The sequence below is a fragment of the Phalangium opilio genome, unplaced genomic scaffold (assembly GCF_054372755.1).
Source record: "Phalangium opilio isolate 3A_F unplaced genomic scaffold, DU_Popi_V2 ptg000054l_1, whole genome shotgun sequence".
Taxonomy (NCBI): domain Eukaryota; kingdom Metazoa; phylum Arthropoda; class Arachnida; order Opiliones; family Phalangiidae; genus Phalangium; species Phalangium opilio.
In genome coordinates, this window is record NW_028324173.1 from 4,347,045 (window position 1) to 4,374,253 (window position 27,209).

Sequence of the window (27,209 nt, forward strand, 5' to 3'; positions counted from 1 at the left end):
AGAGCGTTCATCTGTTAATCGAAAGGTTGGTATTTCGAGCCCACCCAGGAGAGGTGTTGTGGGGTCTCAGATGTAGCGTAAAAAGTCATAACTTTTCCACATTACCTGACAACCATTTAATTTCTGAGCTTCCGTGGCTCAATGGTTAGCGCGTTCGGCTGTTAACGAATAGGTTGGTGGTTCGAGCCCATCCGGGAGCGGTGTTGTGACGTCTCAGATGTGAAGTAAATAGTCAAGGTTTTTCCAAAATACCTGACGAACATTTAATTTTTGGGCTTCCGTGGCGCAATGGTTAGCGCGTTCTGCTGCTATTCAAAAGACTGGTGTTTTGAGCCCTCCCGGGAGTGGTGTTGTGACGTCCCAGATGTAACGTAAAATGTCAGAGTTTTTCCACAATACCTGACGAAAATTTAATTTTTGGGCTTCCGTGGCGCAATGGTTAGCACGTTCAGCTGTTAATCGAAAGGTTGGTGGTTCGAGCCCACCCGGGAGAGGTGTTGTGGGATCTCAGTTGTAGCGTAAAAAGTCGTAACTTTTCCACAATACCTGACAACCATTTAATTTCTGAGCTTCCGAGGCTCAATGGTTAGCGCATTTGGCTGTTAACGAATAGGTTGGTGGTTCGAGCAAATCCGGGAGCGGTGTTGTGACGTCTCAGATGTGAAGTAATAAGTCAAGGTTTTTCCACAATACCTGACGACCATTTAATTTTTGGGCTTCCGTGGAGCAATGGTTAGCGCGTTCAGCTGCTATTCAAAAGACTGGTGGTTTGAGCCCTCCCGGGAGCGGTGTTGTGACGTCTCAGATGTAACGTAAAATGTCAGAGTTTTTCCACAATACCTGACGAACATTTAATTTTTGGGCTTCCGTGGCGCAATGGTTAGAGCGTTCAGCTGTTAATCGAAAGGTTGGTATTTCGAGCCCACCCAGGAGAGGTGTTGTGGGGTCTCAGATGTAGCGTAAAAAGTCATAACTTTTCCACAATACCTGACAACCATTTAATTTCTGAGCTTCCGTGGCTCAATGGTTAGCGCGTTCGGCTGTTAACGAATAGGTTGGTGGTTCGAGCCCATCCGGGAGCGGTGTTGTGACGTCTCAGATGTGAAGTAAATAGTCAAGGTTTTTCCACAATACCTGACGAACATTTAATTTTTGGGCTTCCGTGGCGCAATGGTTAGCGCGTTCTGCTGCTATTCAAAAGACTGGTGTTTTGAGCCCTCCCGGGAGTGGTGTTGTGACGTCCCAGATGTAACGTAAAATGTCAGAGTTTTTCCACAATACCTGACGAAAATTTAATTTTTGGGCTTCCGTGGCGCAATGGTTAGCACGTTCAGCTGTTAATCGAAAGGTTGGTGGTTCGAGCCCACCCGGGAGAGGTGTTGTGGGGTCTCAGTTGTAGCGTAAAAAGTCGTAACTTTTCCACAATACCTGACAACCATTTAATTTCTGAGCTTCCGAGGCTCAATGGTTAGCGCATTTGGCTGTTAACGAATAGGTTGGTGGTTCGAGCAAATCCGGGAGCGGTGTTGTGACGTCTCAGATGTGAAGTAATAAGTCAAGGTTTTTCCACAATACCTGACGACCATTTAATTTTTGGGCTTCCGTGGCGCAATGGTTAGCGCGTTCAGCTGCTATTCAAAAGACTGGTTTTTTGAGCCCTCCCGGGAGCGGTGTTGTGACGTCTCAGATGTAACGTAAAATGTCAGACTTTTTCCACAATACCTGACGAACATTTAATATTCGGGCTTCCGTGGCGCAATGGTTAGCACGTTCAGCTGTTAATCGAAAGGTTGGTGGTTCGAGCCCACCCGTGAGAGGTGTTGTGGGGTCTCAGATGTAGCGTAAAAAGTCATAACTTTTCCACAATACCTGACAACCATTTAATTTCTGAGCTTCCGTGGCGCAATGGTTAACGCGTTCTGCTGCTATTCAAAAGACTGGTGTTTTAAGCCCTCCCGGGAGCGGTGTTGTGACGTCCCAGATGTAACGTAAAATGTCAGAGTTTTTCCACAATACCTGACGAAAATTTAATTTTTGGGCTTCCGTGGCGCAATGGTTAGCACGTTCAGCTGTTAATCGAAAGGTTGGTGGCTCGAGCCCACCCGGGAGAGGTGTTGTGGGGTCTCAGTTGTAGCGTAAAAAGTCATAACTTTTCCACAATACCTGACAACCATTTAATTTCTGAGCTTCCGTGGCTCAATGGTTAGCGCGTTCGGCTGTTAACGAATAGGTTGGTGGTTCGAGCCCACCCTGGAGAGGTGTTGTAGGGTCTCAGATGTAACGTAAAAAGTCATAATTTTTCCACAATACCTGACGACCATTTAATCTTTGGGCTTCCGTGGCTCAATGGTTAGAGCGTTCGGCTGTTAACGAATAGGTTGCTGGTTCGAGCCCAACCGGGTGCGGTTTTGTGACGTCTCAGATGTGAAGTAAAAATTCAAGGTTTTTCCACAATACCTGACGACCATTTAATTTTTGGGCTTCCGTGGCGCAATGGTTAGCGCGTTCATCTGCTATTCAAAAGACTGGTGGTTTGAGCCCTCCCAGGAGCGGTGTTGTGACGTCTCAGATGTGAAGTAAAAAGTCAAGGTTTTTCCACAATTCCTGAAGACCATTTAATTTTTGGGCTTCCGTGGCGCAATGGTTAGCGCGTTCAGCTGCTATTCAAAAGACTGGTGGTTTGAGCCCTAACGGGAGCGGTGTGTTGACGTCTCAGATGTAACGTAAAATGTCAGAGTTTTTCCACAATACCTGACGACCATTTAAATTTTGGGCTTCCGTGGCGCAATGGTTAGCGCGTTCAGCTGCTATTCAAAAGACTGATGTTTTGAACCCTACCGGGAGCGGTGTTGTGACGTCTCAGATGTAACGTAAAATGTCAGAGTTTTTCCACAATACCTGACGAACATTTAATTTTTGGGCTTCCGTGGCGCAATGGTTAGCACGTTCAGCTGTTAATCGAAAGGTTGGTGGTTCGAGCCCACCCGGGAGAGGTGTTGTGGGGTCTCAGATGTAGCGTAAAAAGTCATAACTTTTCCACAATACATGAAAACCATTTAATTTCTGAGCTTCCGTGGCTCAATGGTTAGCGCGTTCGGCTGTTAACGAATAGGTTGGTGGTTCGAGCCCATCCGGGAGCGGTGTTGTGACGTCTCAGATGTGAAGTAAATAGTCAAGGTTTTTCCACAATACCTGACGACCATTTAATTTTTGGGCTTCCGTGGCGCAATGGTTAGCGCGTTCAGCTGCTATTCAAAAGACTGGTGTTTTGAACCCTCCCGGGAGCGGTGTCGTGACGTCTCAGATGTAACGTAAAATGTCAGAGTTTTTCCACAATAAATGACGAACATTTAATTTTTGGGCTTCCGTGGCGCAATGGTTAGCACGTTCAGCTATTAATCGAAAGGTTGGTGGTTCGAGCCCACCCGGGAGAGGTGTTGTGGGGTCTCAGATGTAGCGTAAAAGTCATAACTTTTCCACAATACCTGACAACCATTTAATTTCTGAGATTCCGTGGCTCAATGGTTAGCGCGTTCGGCTGTTAACGAATAGGTTGGTGGTTTGAGCCCATCCGGGAGCGGTGTTGTGACGTCTCAGATGTGAAGTAAATAGTCAAGGTTTTTCCACAATACCTGACGACCATTTAATTTTTGGGCTTCCGTGGCGCAATGGTTAGCGCGTTCAGCTGCTATTCAGAAGACTGGTGGTTTGAGCCCTCCCGGGAGCGGTGTCGTGACATCTCAGATGTAACGAAAAATGTCAGAGTTTTTCCACAATACCTAACGAACACTTAATTTTTGGGCTTCCGTGGCGCAATGGTTAGCGCTTTCAGCTGTTAATCGAAAGGTTGGTGGTTCGAGCCCACCCGGGAGAGGTGTTGTGGGGTCTCAGATGTAGCGTAAAAAGTCATAACTTTTCCACAATACCTGACAACCATTTAATTTCTGAGCTTCCATGGCTCAATGGTTAGCGCGTTCGGCTGTTAACGAATAGGTTGGTGGTTCGAGACCATACGGGAGCGGTGTTGTGACGTCTCAGATGTGAAGTAAATAGTCAAGGTTTTTCCACAATACCTGACGACCATTTAATTTTTGGGCTTCCGTGGCGCAATGGTTAGCGCGTTCAGCTGCTATTCAGAAGACTGGTGGTTTGAGCCCTCCCGGGAGCGGTGTCGTGACGTCTCAGATGTAACGTAAAATGTCAGAGTTTTTCCACAATACCTGACGAACATTTAATTTTTGGGCTTCCTTGGCGCAATGGTTAGCACGTTCAGCTGTTAATCGAAAGGTTGGTGGTTCGAGCCCACCCGGGAGAGATGTTGTGGGGTCTCAGATGTAGCGTAAAAAGTCATAACTTTTCCACAATACCTGACAACCATTTAATTTCTGAGCTTCCGTGGCTCAATGGTTAGCACGTTCGGCTGTTAACGAATAGGCTGGTGGTTCGAGCCCATCCGGAAGCGGTGTTGTGACGTCTCAGATGTGAAGTAAAAAGTCAAGGTTTTTCCACAATACCTGACGACCATTTAATTTTTGGGCTTCCGTGGCGCAATGGTTAGCGCGTTCAGCTGCTATTCAAAAGACTGGTGTTTTGAACCCTCCCGGGAGCGGTGTCGTGACGTCTCAGATGTAACGTAAAATGTCAGAGTTTTTCCACAATAAATGACGAACATTTAATTTTTGGGCTTCCGTGGCGCAATGGTTAGCACGTTCAGCTATTAATCGAAAGGTTGGTGGTTCGAGCCCACCCGGGAGAGGTGTTGTGGGGTCTCAGATGTAGCGTAAAAGTCATAACTTTTCCACAATACCTGACAACCATTTAATTTCTGAGATTCCGTGGCTCAATGGTTAGCGCGTTCGGCTGTTAACGAATAGGTTGGTGGTTTGAGCCCATCCGGGAGCGGTGTTGTGACGTCTCAGATGTGAAGTAAATAGTCAAGGTTTTTCCACAATACCTGACGACCATTTAATTTTTGGGCTTCCGTGGCGCAATGGTTAGCGCGTTCAGCTGCTATTCAGAAGACTGGTGGTTTGAGCCCTCCCGGGAGCGGTGTCGTGACATCTCAGATGTAACGAAAAATGTCAGAGTTTTTCCACAATACCTAACGAACACTTAATTTTTGGGCTTCCGTGGCGCAATGGTTAGCGCTTTCAGCTGTTAATCGAAAGGTTGGTGGTTCGAGCCCACCCGGGAGAGGTGTTGTGGGGTCTCAGATGTAGCGTAAAAAGTCATAACTTTTCCACAATACCTGACAACCATTTAATTTCTGAGCTTCCATGGCTCAATGGTTAGCGCGTTCGGCTGTTAACGAATAGGTTGGTGGTTCGAGACCATACGGGAGCGGTGTTGTGACGTCTCAGATGTGAAGTAAATAGTCAAGGTTTTTCCACAATACCTGACGACCATTTAATTTTTGGGCTTCCGTGGCGCAATGGTTAGCGCGTTCAGCTGCTATTCAGAAGACTGGTGGTTTGAGCCCTCCCGGGAGCGGTGTCGTGACGTCTCAGATGTAACGTAAAATGTCAGAGTTTTTCCACAATACCTGACGAACATTTAATTTTTGGGCTTCCTTGGCGCAATGGTTAGCACGTTCAGCTGTTAATCGAAAGGTTGGTGGTTCGAGCCCACCCGGGAGAGATGTTGTGGGGTCTCAGATGTAGCGTAAAAAGTCATAACTTTTCCACAATACCTGACAACCATTTAATTTCTGAGCTTCCGTGGCTCAATGGTTAGCACGTTCGGCTGTTAACGAATAGGCTGGTGGTTCGAGCCCATCCGGAAGCGGTGTTGTGACGTCTCAGATGTGAAGTAAAAAGTCAAGGTTTTTCCACAATACCTGACGACCATTTAATTTTTGGGCTTCCGTGGCGCAATGGTTAGCGCGTTCAGCTGCTATTCAAAAGACTGGTGGTTTGAGCCCTCCCGGGAGTGGTGTTGTGTCGTCTCAGATGTAACGTAAAATGTCAGAGTTTTTCCACAATACCTGACGAACATTTAATTTTTGGGCTTCCGTGGCGCAATGGTTAGCACGTTCAGCTGTTAATCGAAAGGTTGGTGGTTCGTGCCCACCCGGGAGAGGTGTTGTTGGTCTCAGATGTAGCGTAAAAAGTCATAACTTTTCCACAATACCTGACAACCATTAAATTTCTGAGCTTCCGTGGCTCAATGGTTAGCGCGTTCGGCTGTTAACGAATAGGTTGGTGGTTCGAGACCATACGGGAGCGGTGTTGTGACGTCTCAGATGTGAAGTAAAAAGTCAAGGTTTGTCCACAATACCTGACGACCATTTAATTTTTGGGCTTCAGTGGCGCAATGGTTAGCACGTTCAGCTGTTAATCGAAAGGTTGGTGGTTCGAGCCCACCCGGGAGAGGTGTTGTGGGGTCTCAGATGTAGCGTAAGAAGTCATAACTTTTCCACAATACCTGACAACCATTTAATTTCTGAGCTTCCGTGGCTCAATGGTTAGCGCGTTCGGCTGTTAACGAATAGGTTGGTGGTTCGAGCCCATCCGGGAGCGGTGTTGTGACGTCTCAGATGTGAAGTAAAAAGTCAAGGTTTTTCCACAATACCTGACGATCATTTAATTTTTGGGCTTCCGTGGCGCAATGGTTAGCGCGTTCAGCTGCTATTCAAAAGACTGGTGTTTTGAGCCCTCCCGGGAGCGGTGTTGTGACGTCTCAGATGTGAAGTAAAAAGTCAAGGTTTTTCCACAATGCCTGACGAACATTTAATTTTTGGGCTTCCGTGGGGGAATTGTTAGCACTTTCAGCTGTTAATCGAAAGGTTGATGGTTCGAGCCCACCCGGGAAAGGTGTTGTGGGGTCTCAGATGTAGCGTGAAAAGTCAAAACTTTTCCACAATACGTGACAACCATTTAATTTCTGAGCTTCCGTGGCTCAATGGTTAACGCGTTTCGCTGTCAACCAATAGGTTGGTGGTTCGACCCCATCCGCGAGCGGTGTTGTGACGTCCCAGATGTGAAGTAAAAAGTCAAGGTTTTTCCACAATACCTGACGACCATTTAATTTTTGGGCTTCCGTGGCGCAATGGTTAGCGCGTTCAGCTGCTATGGAAAAGACTGGTGGTTTGAGCCCTCCCGGGAGCGGTGTTGTGGCGTCTCAGATGTAACGTAAAATGTCAGAGTTTTTCCACAATACCTGACGAACATTTAATTTTTGGGCTTCCGTGGCGCAATGGTAAGCGCTTTCAGCTGTTAACCGAAAGGTTGGTGGTTCGAGCCCACCCGGGAGAGGTGTTGTGGGGTCTCAGATGTAGCGTAAAAAGTCATAACTTTTCCACAATACCTGACAACCATTTAATTTCTGAGCTTCCGTGGCTCAATGGTTAGCGCGTTCGGCTGTTAACGAATAGGTTGGTGGTTCGAGCCCATCCGGGAGCGGTGTTGTGACGTCTCAGATGTGAAGTAAATAGTCAAGGTTTTTCCACAATACCTGACGACCATTTAATTTTTGGGCTTCCGTGGCGCAATGGTTAGCGCGTTCAGCTGCTATTCAAAAGACTGGTGTTTTGAGCCCTCCCGGGAGCGGTGTTGTGACGTCTCAGATGTGAAGTAAAAAGTCAAGGTTTTTCCACAATACCTGACGATCATTTAATTTTTGGGCTTCCGTGGCGCAATGGTTAGCGCGTTCAGCTGCTATTCAAAAGACTGGTGTTTTGAGCCCTCCCGGGAGCGGTGTTGTGACCTCTCAGATGTGAAGTAAAAAGTCAAGGTTTTTCCACAATGCCTGACGAACATTTAATTTTTGGGCTTCCGTGGCGGAATTGTTAGCACTTTCAGCTGTTAATCGAAAGGTTGGTGGTTCGAGCCCACCCGGGAAAGGTGTTGTGGGGTCTCAGATGTAGCGTAAAAAGTCAAAACTTTTCCACAATTCGTGACAACCATTTAATTTCTGAGCTTCCGTGGCTCAATGGTTAACGCGTTTGGCTGTCAACCAATAGGTTGGTGGTTCGACCCCATCCGCGAGCGGTGTTGTGACGTCTCAGATGTGAAGTAAAAAGTCAAGGTTTTTCCACAATACCTGACGACCATTTAATTTTTGGGCTTCCGTGGCGCAATGGTTAGCGCGTTCAGCTGCTATTCAAAAGACTGGTGGTTTGAGCCCTCCCGGGAGCGGTGTTGTGGCGTCTCAGATGTAACGTAAAATGTCAGAGTTTTTCCACAATACCTGACGAACATTTAATTTTTGGGCTTCCGTGGCGCAATGGTTAGCGCTTTCAGCTGTTAACCGAAAGGTTGGTGGTTCGAGCCCTCCCGGGAGCGGTGTTGTGACGTCTCAGATGTGAAGTAAAAAGTCAAGGTTTTTCCACAATACCTGACGAACATTTAATTTTTGGGCTTCCGTGGCGCAATGGTTAGCGCGTTCAGCTGCTATTCAAAAGACTGGTGTTTTGAGCCCTCCCGGGAGCGGTGTTGTGACGTCTCAGATGTGAAGTAAAAAGTCAAGGTTTTTCGTCAATGCCTGACGAACATTTAATTTTTGGGCTTCCGTGGCGGAATTGTTAGCACTTTCAGCTGTTAATCGAAAGGTTGGTGGTTCGAGCCCACCCGGGAAAGGTGTTGTGGGGTCTCAGATGTAGCGTGAAAAGTCAAAACTTTTCCACAATACGTGACAACCATTTAATTTCTGAGCTTCCGTGGCTCAATGGTTAACGCGTTTCGCTGTCAACCAATAGGTTGGTGGTTCGACCCCATCCGCGAGCGGTGTTGTGACGTCCCAGATGTGAAGTAAAAAGTCAAGGTTTTTCCACAATACCTGACGACCATTTAATTTTTGGGCTTCCGTGGCGCAATGGTTAGCGCGTTCAGCTGCTATGGAAAATACTGGTGGTTTGAGCCCTCCCGGGAGCGGTGTTGTGGCGTCTCAGATGTAACGTAAAATGTCAGAGTTTTTCCACAATACCTGACGAACATTTAATTTTTGGGCTTCCGTGGCGCAATGGTAAGCGCTTTCAGCTGTTAACCGAAAGGTTGGTGGTTCGAGCCCACCCGGGAGAGGTGTTGTGGGGTCTCAGATGTAGCGTAAAAAGTCATAACTTTTCCACAATACCTGACAACCATTTAATTTCTGAGCTTCCGTGGCTCAATGGTTAGCGCGTTCGGCTGTTAACGAATAGGTTGGTGGTTCGAGCCCATCCGGGAGCGGTGTTGTGACGTCTCAGATGTGAAGTAAATAGTCAAGGTTTTTCCACAATACCTGACGACCATTTAATTTTTGGGCTTCCGTGGCGCAATGGTTAGCGCGTTCAGCTGCTATTCAAAAGACTGGTGTTTTGAGCCCTCCCGGGAGCGGTGTTGTGACGTCTCAGATGTGAAGTAAAAAGTCAAGGTTTTTCCACAATGCCTGACGAACATTTAATTTTTGGGCTTCCGTGGCGGAATTGTTAGCACTTTCAGCTGTTAATCGAAAGGTTGGTGGTTCGAGCCCACCCGGGAAAGGTGTTGTGGGGTCTCAGATGTAGCGTAAAAAGTCAAAACTTTTCGACAATTCGTGACAACCATTTAATTTCTGAGCTTCCGTGGCTCAATGGTTAACGCGTTTGGCTGTCAACCAATAGGTTGGTGGTTCGACCCCATCCGCGAGCGGTGTTGTGACGTCTCAGATGTGAAGTAAAAAGTCAAGGTTTTTCCACAATACCTGACGACCATTTAATTTTTGGGCTTCCGTGGCGCAATGGTTAGCGCGTTCAGCTGCTATTCAAAAGACTGGTGGTTTGAGCCCTCCCGGGAGCGGTGTTGTGGCGTCTCAGATGTAACGTAAAATGTCAGAGTTTTTCCACAATACCTGACGAACATTTAATTTTTGGGCTTCCGTGGCGCAATGGTTAGCGCTTTCAGCTGTTAACCGAAAGGTTGGTGGTTCGAGCCCACCCGGGAGAGGTGTTGTGGGGTCTCAGATGTAGCGTAAAAAGTCATAACTTTTCCACAATACCTGACAACCATTGAATTTCTGAGCTTCCGTGGCTCAATGGTTAGCGCGTTCGGCTGTTAACGAATAGGTTGGTGGTTCGAGCCCACCGTGGAGAGGTGTTGTAGGGTCTCAGATGTGAAGTAAAAGTCAAGGTTTTTCCACAATACCTGACGACCATTTAATTTTTGGGCTTCAGTGGCGCAATGGTTAGCACGTTCAGCTGTTAATCGAAAGGTTGGTGGTTCGAGCCCACCCGGGAGAGGTGTTGTGGGGTCTCAGATGTAGCGTAAAAAGTCATAACTTTTCCACAATACCTGACAACCATTTAATTTCTGAGCTTCCGTGGCTCAATGGTTAGCGCGTTCGGCTGTTAACGAATAGGTTGGTGGTTCGAGCCCACCGTGGAGAGGTGTTGTAGGGTCTCAGATGTGAAGTAAAAGTCAAGGTTTTTCCACAATACCTGACGAACATTTAATTTTTGGGCTTCCGTGGCGCAATGGTTAGCGCTTTCAGCTGTTAACCGAAAGGTTGGTGGTTCGAGCCCACCCGGGAGAGGTGTTGTGGGGTCTCAGATGTAGCGTAAAAAGTCATAACTTTTCCACAATACCTGACAACCATTGAATTTCTGAGCTTCCGTGGCTCAATGGTTAGCGCGTTCGGCTGTTAACGAATAGGTTGGTGGTTCGAGCCCACCGTGGAGAGGTGTTGTAGGGTCTCAGATGTGAAGTAAAAGTCAAGGTTTTTCCACAATACCTGACGACCATTTAATTTTTGGGCTTCAGTGGCGCAATGGTTAGCACGTTCAGCTGTTAATCGAAAGGTTGGTGGTTCGAGCCCACCCGGGAGAGGTGTTGTGGGGTCTCAGATGTAGCGTAAAAAGTCATAACTTTTCCACAATACCTGACAACCATTTAATTTCTGAGCTTCCGTGGCTCAATGGTTAGCGCGTTCGGCTGTTAACGAATAGGTTGGTGGTTCGAGCCCATCCGGGAGCGGTGTTGTGACGTCTCAGATGTGAAGTAAAAAGTCAAGGTTTTTCCACAATACCTGACGACCATTTAATTTTTGGGCTTCCGTGGCGCAATGGTTAGCGCGTTCAGCTGCTATTCAAAAGACTGGTGGTTTGAGCCCTCCCGGGAGCGGTGTTGTGGCGTCTCAGATGTAACGTAAAATGTCAGAGTTTTTCCACAATACCTGACGAACATTTAATTTTTGGGCTTCCGTGGCGCAATGGTTAGCGCTTTCAGCTGTTAACCGAAAGGTTGGTGGTTCGAGCCCACCCGGGAGAGGTGTTGTGGGGTCTCAGATGTAGCGTAAAAAGTCATAACTTTTCCACAATACCTGACAACCATTGAATTTCTGAGCTTCCGTGGCTCAATGGTTAGCGCGTTCGGCTGTTAACGAATAGGTTGGTGGTTCGAGCCCACCGTGGAGAGGTGTTGTAGGGTCTCAGATGTGAAGTAAAAGTCAAGGTTTTTCCACAATACCTGACGACCATTTAATTTTTGGGCTTCAGTGGCGCAATGGTTAGCACGTTCAGCTGTTAATCGAAAGGTTGGTGGTTCGAGCCCACCCGGGAGAGGTGTTGTGGGGTCTCAGATGTAGCGTAAAAAGTCATAACTTTTCCACAATACCTGACAACCATTTAATTTCTGAGCTTCCGTGGCTCAATGGTTAGCGCGTTCGGCTGTTAACGAATAGGTTGGTGGTTCGAGCCCACCGTGGAGAGGTGTTGTAGGGTCTCAGATGTGAAGTAAAAGTCAAGGTTTTTCCACAATACCTGACGAACATTTAATTTTTGGGCTTCCGTGGCGCAATGGTTAGCGCTTTCAGCTGTTAACCGAAAGGTTGGTGGTTCGAGCCCACCCGGGAGAGGTGTTGTGGGGTCTCAGATGTAGCGTAAAAAGTCATAACTTTTCCACAATACCTGACAACCATTGAATTTCTGAGCTTCCGTGGCTCAATGGTTAGCGCGTTCGGCTGTTAACGAATAGGTTGGTGGTTCGAGCCCACCGTGGAGAGGTGTTGTAGGGTCTCAGATGTGAAGTAAAAGTCAAGGTTTTTCCACAATACCTGACGACCATTTAATTTTTGGGCTTCAGTGGCGCAATGGTTAGCACGTTCAGCTGTTAATCGAAAGGTTGGTGGTTCGAGCCCACCCGGGAGAGGTGTTGTGGGGTCTCAGATGTAGCGTAAAAAGTCATAACTTTTCCACAATACCTGACAACCATTTAATTTCTGAGCTTCCGTGGCTCAATGGTTAGCGCGTTTGGCTATTAACGAATAGGTTGGTGGTTCGAGCCAACCGTGGAGAGGTGTTGTAGGGTCTCAGATGTGAAGTAAAAAGTCAAGGTTTTTCCACAATACCTGACGACCATTTAATTTTTGGGCTTCCGTGGCGCAATGGTTAGCGCGTTCAGCTGCTATTCAAAAGACTGGTGGTTTGAGCCCTCCCGGGAGCGGTGTTGTGACGTCTCAGATGTAACGTAAAATGTCAGAGTTTTTCCACAATACCTGACGAACATTTAATTTTTGGGCTTCAGTGGCGCAATGGTTAGCACGTTCAGCTGTTAATCGAAAGGTTGGTGGTTCGAGCCCACCCGGGAGAGGTGTTGTGGGGTCTCAGATGTAGCGTAAAAAGTCATAACTTTTCCACAATACCTGACAACCATTTAATTTTTGAGCTTCCGTTGCTCAATGGTTAGCGCGTTCGGCTGTTAACGAATAGTTTGGTGGTTCGAGCCCATCCGGGAGCGGTGTTGTGACGTCTCAGATGTGAAGTAAAAAGTCAAGGTTTTTCCACAATACCTGACGACCATTTAATTTTTGGGCTTCCGTGGCGCAATGGTTAGCGCGTTCAGCTGCTATTCAAAAGACTGGTGTTTTGAGCCCTCCCGGGAGCGGTGTTGTGACGTCTCAGATGTAACGTAAAATGTCAGAGTTTTTCCACAATACCTGACGAACATTTAATTTTTGGGCTTCCGTGGCGCAATGGTTAGCACGTTCAGCTGTTAATCGAAAGGTTGGTGGTTCGAGCACACCCGGGAGAGGTGTTGTGGGGTCTCAGATGTAGCGTAAAAAGTCATAACTTTTCCACAATACCTGACAACCATTTAATATCTGAGCTTCCGTGACTCAATGGTTAGCGCGTTCGGCAGTTAACGAATAGGTTGGTGGTCCGAGCCCATCCGGGAGCGGTGTTGTGACGTCTCAGATGTGAAGTAAATAGTCAAGGTTTTTCCACAATACCTGACGAACATTTAATTTTTGGGCTTCCGTGGCGCAATGGTTAGCGCTTTCAGCTGTTAACCGAAAGGTTGGTGGTTCGAGCCCACCCGGGAGAGGTGTTGTGGGGTCTCAGATGTAGCGTAAAAAGTCATAACTTTTCCACAATACCTGACAATCATTTAATTTCTGAGCTTCCGTGGCTCAATGGTTAGCGCGTTTGGCTATTAACGAATAGGTTGGTGGTTCGAGCCCACCGTGGAGAGGTGTTGTAGGGTCTCAGATGTGAAGTAAAAAGTCAAGGTTTTTCCACAATACCTGACGACCATTTAATTTTTGGGCTTCCGTGGCGCAATGGTTAGCGCGTTCAGCTGCTATTCAAAAGACTGGTGGTTTGAGCCCTCCCGGGAGCGGTGTTGTGACGTCTCAGATGTAACGTAAAATGTCAGAGTTTTTCCACAATACCTGACGAACATTTAATTTTTGGGCTTCAGTGGCGCAATGGTTAGCACGTTCAGCTGTTAATCGAAAGGTTGGTGGTTCGAGCCCACCCGGGAGAGGTGTTGTAGGGTCTCAGATGTGAAGTAAAAAGTCAAGGTTTTTCCACAATACCTGACGACCATTTAATTTTTGGGCTTCCGTGGCGCAATGGTTAGCGCGTTCAGCTGCTATTCAAAAGACTGGTGGTTTGAGCCCTCCCGGGAGCGGTGTTGTGACGTCTCAGATGTAACGTAAAATGTCAGAGTTTTTCCACAATACCTGACGAACATTTAATTTTTGGGCTTCAGTGGCGCAATGGTTAGCACGTTCAGCTGTTAATCGAAAGGTTGGTGGTTCGAGCCCACCCGGGAGAGGTGTTGTGGGGTCTCAGATGTAGCGTAAAAAGTCATAACTTTTCCACAATACCTGACAACCATTTAATTTCTGAGCTTCCGTTGCTCAATGGTTAGCGCGTTCGGCTGTTAACGAATAGTTTGGTGGTCCGAGCCCATCCGGGAGCGGTGTTGTGACGTCTCAGATGTGAAGTAAAAAGTCAAGGTTTTTCCACAATACCTGACGACCATTTAATTTTTGGGCTTCCGTGGCGCAATGGTTAGCGCGTTCAGCTGCTATTCAAAAGACTGGTGTTTTGAGCCCTCCCGGGAGCGGTGTTGTGACGTCTCAGATGTAACGTAAAATGTCAGAGTTTTTCCACAATACCTGACGAACATTTAATTTTTGGGCTTCCGTGGCGCAATGGTTAGCACGTTCAGCTGTAAATCGAAAGGTTGGTGGTTCGAGCACACCCGGGAGAGGTGTTGTGGGGTCTCAGATGTAACGTAAAAAAACATAACTTTTCCACAATACCTGACAACCATTTAATTTCTGAGCTTCCGTGGCTCAATGGTTAGCGCGTTCGGTTGTTAACGAATAGGTTGGTGGTTCGAGCCCATCCGGGAGCGGTGTTGTAGGGTCTCAGATGTGAAGTAAAAGTCAAGGTTTTTCCACAATACCTGACGACCATTTAATTTTTGGGCTTCAGTGGCGCAATGGTTAGCACGTTCAGCTGTTAATCGAAAGGTTGGTGGTTCGAGCCCACCCGGGAGAGGTGTTGTGGGGCCTCAGATGTAGCGTAAAAAGTCATAACTTTTCCAAAATACCTGACAACCATTTAATTTCTGAGCTTCCGTGGCTCAATGGTTAGCGCGTTCGGCTGTTAACGAATAGGTTGGTGGTTCGAGCCCATCCGGGAGCGGTGTTGTGACGTCTCAGATGTGAAGTAAATAGTCAAGGTTTTTCCACAATACCTGACGACCATTTAATTTTTGGGCTTCCGTGGCGCAATGGTTAGCGCGTTCAGCTGCTATTCAAAAGACTGGTGTTTTGAGCCCTCCCGGGAGCGTTGTTGTGACGTCTCAGATGTGAAGTAAAAAGTCAAGGTTTTTCCACAATACCTGACGATCATTTAATTTTTGGGCTTCCGTGGCGCAATGGTTAGCGCGTTCAGCTGCTTTTCAAAAGACTGGTGTTTTGAACCCTCCCGGGAGCGGTGTAGTGACGTCTCAGATGTCACGTAAAATGTCAGAGTTTTTCCACAATACCTGACGAACATTTAATTTTTGGGCTTCCGTGGCGCAATGGTTAGCACGTTCTGCTGTTAATCGAAAGGTTGGTGGTTCGAGCACACCCGGGAGAGGTGTTGTGGGGTCTCAGATGTAGCGTTAAAAGTCATAACTTTTCCACAATACCTGACAACCATTTAATATCTGAGCTTCCGTGACTCAATTGTTAGCGCGTTCGGCAGTTAACGAATAGGTTGGTGGTCCGAGCCCATCCGGGAGCGGTGTTGTGACGTCTCAGATGTGAAGTAAATAGTCAAGGTTTTTCCACAATACCTGACGAACATTTAATTTTTGGGCTTCCGTGGCGCAATGGTTAGCGCTTTCAGCTGTTAACCGAAAGGTTGGTGGTTCGAGCCCACCCGGGAGAGGTGTTGTGGGGTCTCAGATGTAGCGTAAAAAGTCATAACTTTTCCACAATACCTGACAATCATTTAATTTCTGAGCTTCCTAGGCTCAATGGTTAGCGCGTTTGGCTATTAACGAATAGGTTGGTGGTTCGAGCCCACCGTGGAGAGGTGTTGTAGGGTCTCAGATGTGAAGTAAAAAGTCAAGGTTTTTCCACAATACCTGACGACCATTTAATTTTTGGGCTTCCGTGGCGCAATGGTTAGCGCGTTCAGCTGCTATTCAAAAGACTGGTGTTTGAGCCCTCCCGGGAGCGGTGTTGTGACGTCTCAGATGTAACGTAAAATGTCAGGGTTTTTCCACAATACCTGACGAACATTTAATTTTTGGGCTTCAGTGGCGCAATGGTTAGCACGTTCAGCTGTTAATCGAAAGGTTGGTGGTTCGAGCCCACCCGGGAGAGGTGTTGTGGGGTCTCAGATGTAGCGTAAAAAGTCATAACTTTTCCACAATACCTGACAACCATTTAATTTCTGAGCTTCCGTTGCTCAATGGTTAGCGCGTTCGGCTGTTAACGAATAGTTTGGTGGTTCGAGCCCATCCGGGAGCGGTGTTGTGACGTCTCAGATGTGAAGTAAAAAGTCAAGGTTTTTCCACAATACCTGACGACCATTTAATTTTTGGGCTTCCGTGGCGCAATGGTTAGCGCGTTCAGCTGCTGTTCAAAAGACTGGTGTTTTGAGCCCTCCCGGGAGCGGTGTTGTGACGTCTCAGATGTAACGTAAAATGTCAGAGTTTTTCCACAATACCTGACGAACATTTAATTTTTGGGCTTCCGTGGCGCAATGGTTAGCACGTTCAGCTGTAAATCGAAAGGTTGGTGGTTCGAGGACACCCGGGAGAGGTGTTGTGGGGTCTCAGATGTAACGTAAAAAAACATAACTTTTCCACAATACCTGACAACCATTTAATTTCTGAGCTTCCGTGGCTCAATGGTTAGCGCGTTCGGTTGTTAACGAATAGGTTGGTGGTTCGAGCCCATCCGGGAGCGGTGTTGTGACGTCTCAGATGTGAAGTAAAAAGTCAGAGTTTTTCCACAATACCTGACGAACATTTAATTTTTGGGCTTCCGTGGCGCAATGGTTAGCACGTTCAGCTGTAAATCGAAAGGTTGGTGGTTCGAGCCCACCCGGGATAGGTGTTGTGGGGTCTCAGATGTAGCGTAAAAAGTCATAACTTTTCCACAATACCTGACAACCATTTAATTTCTGAGCTTCCGTGGCTCAATGGTTAGCGCGTTCCGCTGTTAACGAATAGGTTGGTGGTTCGAGCCCACCCGGGAGAGGTGTTGTGGGGTCTCAGATGTAGCGTAAAAAGTCATAACTTTTCCACAATACCTGACAATCATTTAATTTCTGAGCTTCCGTGGCTCAATGGTTAGCGCGTTTGGCTATTAACGAATAGGTTGGTGGTTCGAGCCCACCGTGGAGAGGTGTTGTAGGGTCTCAGATGTGAAGTAAAAAGTCAAGGTTTTTCCACAATACCTGACGACCATTTAGTTTTTGGGCTTCCGTGGCGCAATGGTTAGCGCGTTCAGCTGCTATTCAAAAGACTGGTGGTTTGAGCCCTCCCGGGAGCGGTGTTGTGACGTCTCAGATGTAACGTAAAATGTCAGGGTTTTTCCACAATACCTGACGAACATTTAATTTTTGGGCTTCAGTGGCGCAATGGTTAGCACGTTCAGCTGTTAATCGAAAGGTTGGTGGTTCGAGCCCACCCGGGAGAGGTGTTGTGGGGTCTCAGATGTAGCGTAAAAAGTCATAACTTTTCCACAATACCTGACAACCATTTAATTTCTGAGCTTCCGTTGCTCAATGGTTAGCGCGTTCGGCTGTTAACGAATAGTTTGGTGGTTCGAGCCCATCCGGGAGCGGTGTTGTGACGTCTCAGATGTGAAGTAAAAAGTCAAGGTTTTTCCACAATACCTGACGACCATTTAATTTTTGGGCTTCCGTGGCGCAATGGTTAGCGCGTTCAGCTGCTATTCAAAAGACTGGTGTTTTGAGCCCTCCCGGGAGCGGTGTTGTGACGTCTCAGATGTAACGTAAAATGTCAGAGTTTTTCCACAATACCTGACGAACATTTAATTTTTGGGCTTCCGTGGCGCAATGGTTAGCACGTTCAGCTGTAAATCGAAAGGTTGGTGGTTCGAGCACACCCGGGAGAGGTGTTGTGGGGTCTCAGATGTAACGTAAAAAAACATAACTTTTCCACAATACCTGACAACCATTTAATTTCTGAGCTTCCGTGGCTCAATGGTTAGCGCGTTCGGTTGTTAACGAATAGGTTGGTGGTTCGAGCCCATCCGGGAGCGGTGTTGTGACGTCTCAGATGTGAAGTAAAAAGTCAGAGTTTTTCCACAATACCTGACGAACATTTAATTTTTGGGCTTCCGTGGCGCAATGGTTAGCACGTTCAGCTGTAAATCGAAAGGTTGGTGGTTCGAGCCCACCCGGGATAGGTGTTGTGGGGTCTCAGATGTAGCGTAAAAAGTCATAACTTTTCCACAATACCTGACAACCATTTAATTTCTGAGCTTCCGTGGCTCAATGGTTAGCGCGTTCCGCTGTTAACGAATAGGTTGGTGGTTCGAGCCCACCCGGGAGAGGTGTTGTGGGGTCTCAGATGTAGCGTAAAAAGTCATAACTTTTCCACAATACCTGACAATCATTTAATTTCTGAGCTTCCGTGGCTCAATGGTTAGCGCGTTTGGCTATTAACGAATAGGTTGGTGGTTCGAGCCCACCGTGGAGAGGTGTTGTAGGGTCTCAGATGTGAAGTAAAAAGTCAAGGTTTTTCCACAATACCTGACGACCATTTAATTTTTGGGCTTCCGTGGCGCAATGGTTAGCGCGTTCAGCTGCTATTCAAAAGACTGGTGGTATGAGCCCTCCCGGGAGCGGTGTTGTGACGTCTCAGATGTAACGTAAAATGTCAGAGTTTTTCCACAATACCTGACGAACATTTAATTTTTGGGCTTCAGTGGCGCAATGGTTAGCACGTTCAGCTGTTAATCGAAAGGTTGGTGGTTCGAGCCCACCCGGGAGAGGTGTTGTAGGGTCTCAGATGTGAAGTAAAAAGTCAAGGTTTTTCCACAATACCTGACGACCATTTAATTTTTGGGCTTCCGTGGCGCAATGGTTAGCGCGTTCAGCTGCTATTCAAAAGACTGGTGGTTTGAGCCCTCCCGGGAGCGGTGTTGTGACGTCTCAGATGTAACGTAAAATGTCAGAGTTTTTCCACAATACCTGACGAACATTTAATTTTTGGGCTTCAGTGGCGCAATGGTTAGCGCGTTTGGCTATTAACGAATAGGTTGGTGGTTCGAGCCCACCGTGGAGAGGTGTTGTAGGGTCTCAGATGTGAAGTAAAAAGTCAAGGTTTTTCCACAATACCTGACGACCATTTAATTTTTGGGCTTCCGTGGCGCAATGGTTAGCGCGTTCAGCTGCTATTCAAAAGACTGGTGGTTTGAGCCCTCCCGGGAGCGGTGTTGTGACGTCTCAGATGTAACGTAAAATGTCAGAGTTTTTCCACAATACCTGACGAACATTTAATTTTTGGGCTTCAGTGGCGCAATGGTTAGCACGTTCAGCTGTTAATCGAAAGGTTGGTGGTTCGAGCCCACCCGGGAGAGGTGTTGTGGGGTCTCAGATGTAGCGTAAAAAGTCATAAGTTTTCCACAATACCTGACAACCATTTAATTTCTGAGCTTCCGTTGCTCAATGGTTAGCGCGTTCGGCTGTTAACGAATAGTTTGGTGGTTCGAGCACATCCGGGAGCGGTGTTGTGACGTCTCAGATGTGAAGTAAAAAGTCAAGGTTTTTCCACAATACCTTACGACCATTTAATTTTTGGGCTTCCGTGGCGCAATGGTTAGCGCGTTCAGCTGCTATTCAAAAGACTGGTGGTTTGAGCCCTCCCGGGAGCGGTGTTGTGACGTCTCAGATGTAACGTAAAATGTCAGAGTTTTTCCACAATACCTGACGAACATTTAATTTTTGGGCTTCCGTGGCGCAATGGTTAGCACGTTCAGCTGTTAATCGAAAGGTTGGTGGTTCGAGCACACCCGGGAGAGGTGTTGTGGGGTCTCAGATGTAGCGTAAAAAGTCATAACTTTTCCACAATACCTGACAACCATTTAATATCTGAGCTTCCGTGACTCAATGGTTAGCGCGTTTGGCTATTAACGAATAGGTTGGTGGTCCGAGCCCATCCGGGAGCGGTGTTGTGACGTCTCAGATGTGAAGTAAATAGTCAAGGTTTTTCCACAATACCTGACGAACATTTAATTTTTGGGCTTCCGTGGCGCAATGGTTAGCGCTTTCAGCTGTTAACTGAAAGGTTGGTGGTTCGAGCCCACCCGGGAGAGGTGTTGTGGGGTCTCAGATGTAGCGTAAAAAGTCATAACTTTTCCACAATACCTGACAATCATTTAATTTCTGAGCTTCTGTGGCTCAATGGTTAGCGCGTTTGGCTATTAACGAATAGGTTGGTGGTTCGAGCCCACCGTGGAGAGGTGTTGTAGGGTCTCATATGTGAAGTAAAAAGTCAAGGTTTTTCCACAATACCTGACGACCATTTAATTTTTGGGCTTCCGTGGCGCAATGGTTAGCACGTTCAGCTGTTAATCGAAAGGTTGGTGGTTCGAGCACACCCGGGAGAGGTGTTGTGGGGTCTCAGATGTAGCGTAAAAAGTCATAACTTTTCCACAATACCTGACAACCATTTAATATCTGAGCTTCCGTGACTCAATGGTTAGCGCGTTTGGCTATTAACGAATAGGTTGGTGGTCCGAGCCCATCCGGGAGCGGTGTTGTGACGTCTCAGATGTGAAGTAAAAAGTCAAGGTTTTTCCACAATACCTGACGACCATTTAATTTTTGGGCTTCCGTGGCGCAATGGTTAGCGCGTTCAGCTGCTATTCAAAAGACTGGTGTTTTGAGCCCTCCCGGGAGCGGTGTTGTGACGTCTCAGATGTAACGTAAAATGTCAGAGTTTTTCCACAATACCTGACGAACATTTAATTTTTGGGCTTCCGTGGCGCAATGGTTAGCACGTTCAGCTGTTAATCGAAAGGTTGGTGGTTCGAGCACACCCGGGAGAGGTGTTGTGGGGTCTCAGATGTAGCGTAAAAAGTCATAACTTTTCCACAATACCTGACAACCATTTAATATCTTAGCTTCCGTGACTCAATGGTTAGCGCGTTTGGCTATTAACGAATAGGTTGGTGGTCCGAGCCCATCCGGGAGCGGTGTTGTGACGTCTCAGATGTGAAGTAAATAGTCAAGGTTTTTCCACAATACCTGACGAACATTTAATTTTTGGGCTTCCGTGGCGCAATGGTTAGCGCTTTCAGCTGTTAACCGAAAGGTTGGTGGTTCGAGCCCACCCGGGAGAGGTGTTGTGGGGTCTCAGATGTAGCGTAAAAAGTCATAACTTTTCCACAATACCTGACAATCATTTAATTTCTGAGCTTCTGTGGCTCAATGGTTAGCGCGTTTGGCTATTAACGAATAGGTTGGTGGTTCGAGCCCACCGTGGAGAGGTGTTGTAGGGTCTCAGATGTGAAGTAAAAAGTCAAGGTTTTTCCACAATACCTGACGACCATTTAATTTTTGGGCTTCCGTGGCGCAATGGTTAGCGCGTTCAGCTGCTATTCAAAAGACTGTTGGTTTGAGCCCTCCCGGGAGCGGTGTTGTGACGTCTCAGATGTAACGTAAAATGTCAGAGTTTTTCCACAATACCTGACGAACATTTAATTTTTGGGCTTCCGTGGCGCAATGGTTAGCACGTTCAGCTGTTAATCGAAAGGTTGGTGGTTCGAGCACACCCGGGAGAGGTGTTGTGGGGTCTCAGATGTAGCGTAAAAAGTCATAACTTTTCCACAATACCTGACAACCGTTTAATATCTGAGCTTCCGTGACTCAATGGTTAGCGCGTTTGGCTATTAACGAATAGGTTGGTGGTTCGAGCCCACCGTGGAGAGGTGTTGTAGGGTCTCAGATGTGAAGTAAAAAGTCAAGGTTTTTCCACAATACCTGACGACCATTTAATTTTTGGGCTTCCGTGGCGCAATGGTTAGCACGTTCAGCTGTTAATCGAAAGGTTGGTGGTTCGAGCACACCCGGGAGAGGTGTTGTGGGGTCTCAGATGTAGCGTAAAAAGTCATAACTTTTCCACAATACCTGACAACCATTTAATATCTGAGCTTCCGTGACTCAATGGTTAGCGCGTTTGGCTATTAACGAATAGGTTGGTGGTTCGAGCCCACCGTGGAGAGGTGTTGTGGGGTCTCAGATGTAGCGTAAAAAGTCATAACTTTTCCACAATACCTGACAACCATTTAATTTCTGAGTTTCCGTTGCTCAATGGTTAGCGCGTTCGGCTGTTAACGAATAGGTTGGTGGTTCGAGCCCATCCGGGAGCGGTGTTGTGACGTCTCAGATGTGAAGTAAAAAGTCAAGGTTTTTCCACAATACCTGACGACCATTTAATTTTTGGGCTTCCGTGGCGCAATGGTTAGCACGTTCAGCTGTTAATCGAAAGGTTGGTGGTTCGAGCACACCCGGGAGAGGTGTTGTGGGGTCTCAGATGTAGCGTAAAAAGTCATAACTTTTCCACAATACCTGACAACCATTTAATATCTTAGCTTCCGTGACTCAATGGTTAGCGCGTTTGGCTATTAACGAATAGGTTGGTGGTCCGAGCCCATCCGGGAGCGGTGTTGTGACGTCTCAGATGTGAAGTAAATAGTCAAGGTTTTTCCACAATACCTGACGATCATTTAATTTTTGGGCTTCCGTGGCGCAATGGTTAGCGCGTTCAGCTGCTATTCAAAAGACTGGTGGTTTGAGCCCTCCCGGGAGCGGTGTTGTGACGTCTCAGATGTAACGTAAAATGTCAGAGTTTTTCCACAATACCTGACGAACATTTAATTTTTGGGCTTCCGTGGCGCAATGGTTAGCGCGTTCAGCTGCTATTCAAAAGACTGGTGGTTTGAGCCCTCCCGGGAGCGGTGTTGTGACGTCTCAGATGTAACGTAAAATGTCAGAGTTTTTCCACAATACCTGACGAACATTTAATTTTTGGGCTTCAGTGGCGCAATGGTTAGCACGTTCAGCTGTTAATCGAAAGGTTGGTGGTTCGAGCCCACCCGGGAGAGGTGTTGTGGGGTCTCAGATGTAGCGTAAAAAGTCATAACTTTTCCACAATACCTGACAACAATTTAATTTCTGAGCTTCCGTTGCTCAATGGTTAGCGCGTTCGGCTGTTATCGAATAGGTTGGTGGTTCGAGCCCATCCGGGAGCGGTGTTGTGACGTCTCAGATGTGAAGTAAAAAGTCAAGGTTTTTCCACAATACCTGACGACCATTTAATTTTTGGGCTTCCGTGGCGCAATGGTTAGTGCGTTCAGCTCCTATTCAAAAGACTGGTGTTTTGAGCCCTCCCGGGAGCGGTGTTGTGACGTCTCAGATGTAACGTAAAATGTCAGAGTTTTTCCACAATACCTGACGAACATTTAATTTTTGGGCTTCCGTTGCTCAATGGTTAGCGCGTTCGGCTGTTAACGAATAGGTTGGTGGTTCGAGCCCATCCGGGAGCGGTGTTGTGACGTCTCAGATGTGAAGTAAAAAGTCAAGGTTTTTCCACAATACCTGACGACCATTTAATTTTTGGGCTTCCGTGGCGCAATGGTTAGCACGTTCAGCTGTTAATCGAAAGGTTGGTGGTTCGAGCACACCCGGGAGAGGTGTTGTGGGGTCTCAGATGTAGCGTAAAAAGTCATAACTTTTCCACAATACCTGACAACCATTTAATATCTGAGCTTCCGTGACTCAATGGTTAGCGCGTTTGGCTATTAACGAATAGGTTGGTGGTTCGAGCCCACCCGGGAGAGGTGTTGTGGGGTCTCAGATGTAGCATAAAAAGTCATAACTTTTCCACAATACCTGACAACCATTTAATATCTGAGCTTCCGTGACTCAATGGTTAGCGCGTTTGGCTATTAACGAATAGGTTGGTAGTTCGAGCCCACCGTGGAGAGGTGTTGTAGGGTCTCAGATGTGAAGTAAAAAGTCAAGGTTTTTCCACAATACCTGACGACCATTTAATTTTTGGGCTTCCGTGGCGCAATGGTTAGCGCGTTCAGCTGCTATTCAAAAGACTGGTGTTTTGAGCCCTCCCGGGAGCGGTGTTGTGACGTCTCAGATGTAACGTAAAATGTGAGAGTTTTTCCACAATACCTGACGAACATTTAATTTTTGGGCTTCCGTGGCGCAATGGTTAGCACGTTCAGCTGTTAATCGAAACGTTGGTGGTTCGAGCACACCCGGGAGAGGTGTTGTGGGGTCTCAGATGTAGCGTAAAAAGTCATAACTTTTCCACAATACCTGACAACCATTTAATTTCTGAGCTTCCGTGACTCAATGGTTAGCGCGTTCGGCTGTTAACGAATAGGTTGGTGGTTCGAGCCCATCCGGGAGCGGTGTTGTGACGTCTCAGATGTGAAGTAAATAGTCAAGGTTTTTCCACAATACCTGACGACCATGTAATTTTTGGGCTTCCGTGGCGCAATGATTAGCGCGTTCAGCTGCTATTCAAAAGACTGGTGGTTTGAGCCCTCCCGGGAGCGGTGTTGTGACGTCTCAGATGTAACGTAAAATGTCAGAGTTTTTCCACAATACCTGACGAACATTTAATTTTTGGGCTTCCGTGGCGCAATGGTTAGCTCGTTCAGCTGTTAATCGAAAGGTTGGTGGTTCGAGCACACCCGGGAGAGGTGTTGTGGGGTCTCAGATGTAGCGTAAAAAGTCATAACTTTTCCACAATACCTGACAACCATTTAATATCTGAGATTCCGTGACTCAATGGTTAGCGCGTTCGGCAGTTAACGAATGGGTTGGTGGTTCGAGCCCATCCGGGAGCAGTGTTGTGACGTCTCAGATGGGAAGTAAATAGTCAAGGTTTTTCCACAATACCTGAGGACCATTTAATTTTTGGGCTTCCGTGGCGCAATGGTTAGCGCGTTCAGCTGCTATTCAAAAGACTGGTGGTTTGAGCCCTCCCGGGAGCGGTGTTGTGACGTCTCAGATGTAACGTAAAATGTCAGAGTTTTTCCACAATACCTGACGAACATTTAATTTTTGGGCTTCCGTGGCGCAATGGTTAGCACGTTCAGCTGTTAATCGAAAGGTTGGTGGTTCGAGTACACCCGGGAGAGGTGTTGTGGGGTCTCAGATGTAGCGTAAAAAGTCATAACTTTTCCACAATACCTGACAACCATTTAATTTCTGAGCTTCCGTGACTCAATGGTTAGCGCGTTCGGCTGTTAACGAATAGGTTGGTGGTTCGAGCCCATCCGGGAGCAGTGTTGTGACGTCTCAGATGTGAAGTAAATAGTCAAGGTTTTTCCACAATACCTGACGACCATGTAATTTTTGGGCTTCCGTGGCGCAATGGTTAGCGCGTTCAGCTGCTATTCAAAAGACTGGTGGTTTGAGCCCTCCCGGGAGCGGTGTCGTGACGTCTCAGATGTAACGTAAAATGTCAGAGTTTTTCCACAATACCTGAGGAACATTTAATTTTTGGGCTTCCGTGGCGCAATGGTTAGCACGTTCAGCTGTTAATCGAAAGGTTGGTGGTTCGAGCACACCCGGGAGAGGTGTTGTGGGGTCTCAGATGTAGCGTAAAAATTCATAACTTTTCCACAATACCTGACAACCATTTAATATCTGAGCTTCCGTGACTCAATGGTTAGCGCGTTTGGCTATTAACGAATAGGTTGGTGGTTCGAGCCCACCGTGGAGAGGTGTTGTAGGGTCTCAGATGTGAAGTAAAAAGTCAAGGTTTTTCCACAATACCTGACGACCATTTAATTTTTGGGCTTCCGTGGCGCAATGGTTAGCACGTTCAGCTGTTAATCGAAAGGTTGGTGGTTCGAGCACACCCGGGAGAGGTGTTGTGGGGTCTCAGATGTAGCGTAAAAAGTCATAACTTTTCCACAATACCTGACAACCATTTAATTTCTGAGTTTCCGTTGCTCAATGGTTAGCGCGTTCGGCTGTTAACGAATAGGTTGGTGGTTCGAGCCCATCCGGGAGCGGTGTTGTGACGTCTCAGATGTGAAGTAAAAAGTCAAGGTTTTTCCACAATACCTGACGACCATTTAATTTTTGGGCTTCCGTGGCGCAATGGTTAGCGCGTTCAGCTGCTATTCAAAAGACTGGTGTTTTGAGCCCTCCCGGGAGCGGTGTTGTGACGTCTCAGATGTAACGTAAAATGTCAGAGTTTTTCCACAATACCTGACGAACATTTAATTTTTGGGCTTCCGTGGCGCAATGGTTAGCACGTTCAGCTGTTAATCGAAAGGTTGGTGGTTCGAGCACACCCGGGAGAGGTGTTGTGGGGTCTCAGATGTAGCGTAAAAAGTCATAACTTTTCCACAATACCTGACAACCATTTAATTTCTGAGCTTCCGTGGCTCAATGTTTAGCGCGTTCGGCTGTTAGCGAATAGGTTGGTGGTTCGAGCCCATCCGGGAGCGGTGTTGTGACGTCTCAGATGTGAAGTAAATAGTCAAGGTTTTTCCACAATACCTGACGACCATGTAATTTTTGGGCTTCCGTGGCGCAATGGTTAGCGCGTTCAGCTGCTATTCAAAAGACTGGTGGTTTGAGCCCTCCCGGGAGCGGTGTTGTGACGTCTCAGATGTAACGTAAAATGTCAGAGTTTTTCCACAATACCTGACGAACATTTAATTTTTGGGCTTCCGTGGCGCAATGGTTAGCTCGTTCAGCTGTTAATCGAAAGGTTGGTGGTTCGAGCACACCCGGGAGAGGTGTTGTGGGGTCTCAGATGTAGCGTAAAAAGTCATAACTTTTCCACAATACCTGACAACCATTTAATATCTGAGATTCCGTGACTCAATGGTTAGCGCGTTCGGCAGTTAACGAATGGGTTGGTGGTTCGAGCCCATCCGGGAGCAGTGTTGTGACGTCTCAGATGGGAAGTAAATAGTCAAGGTTTTTCCACAATACCTGAGGACCATTTAATTTTTGGGCTTCCGTGGCGCAATGGTTAGCGCGTTCAGCTGCTATTCAAAAGACTGGTGGTTTGAGCCCTCCCGGGAGCGGTGTTGTGACGTCTCAGATGTAACGTAAAATGTCAGAGTTTTTCCACAATACCTGACGAACATTTAATTTTTGGGCTTCCGTGGCGCAATGGTTAGCACGTTCAGCTGTTAATCGAAAGGTTGGTGGTTCGAGTACACCCGGGAGAGGTGTTGTGGGGTCTCAGATGTAGCGTAAAAAGTCATAACTTTTCCACAATACCTGACAACCATTTAATTTCTGAGCTTCCGTGACTCAATGGTTAGCGCGTTCGGCTGTTAACGAATAGGTTGGTGGTTCGAGCCCATCCGGGAGCAGTGTTGTGACGTCTCAGATGTGAAGTAAATAGTCAAGGTTTTTCCACAATACCTGACGACCATGTAATTTTTGGGCTTCCGTGGCGCAATGGTTAGCGCGTTCAGCTGCTATTCAAAAG